At 48.0% G+C, this 254-nt stretch overlaps 1 protein-coding gene across 2 annotated transcripts in view; it reads left to right on the top strand.

The window, feature by feature from the left end:
• LOC107751934 (cationic amino acid transporter 2-like) overlaps positions 1–254 on the top strand; it is a 16659-nt gene that overhangs the window by 6810 nt on the left and 9595 nt on the right. The gene's annotated exons all lie outside the window — the stretch shown is intronic.

The raw sequence follows: 254 nt of genomic DNA, 5'->3' as shown, positions 1-254 counted from the left end.
GAACTTAGAGTGGTTACAATCATCTGGGTTTAAATCACGCTCAAATTTATTTGATTTTGACGCAATATTTACACTGAGGCTCGCAGGCGGCTATGGTAAGGGGAGTGGCATTTCCCGACCAGGCGACGAGTGCTGCCAATCACAACACACACTGACCCAGCTAACCAATCACAACACACACTGACCCAGCTAACCAATCACAACACACACTGGCCCAGCTAACCAATCACAACACACACTGACCCAGCTAACCA

The sequence above is a fragment of the Sinocyclocheilus rhinocerous genome, unplaced genomic scaffold (genome assembly GCF_001515625.1).
Source record: "Sinocyclocheilus rhinocerous isolate Xijiao unplaced genomic scaffold, SAMN03320098_v1.1 scaffold662, whole genome shotgun sequence".
Taxonomy (NCBI): domain Eukaryota; kingdom Metazoa; phylum Chordata; class Actinopteri; order Cypriniformes; family Cyprinidae; genus Sinocyclocheilus; species Sinocyclocheilus rhinocerous.
The sequence above is the reverse complement of the archived record's forward strand: the minus strand, read 5'-3'. Positions and strand labels throughout refer to the sequence as shown.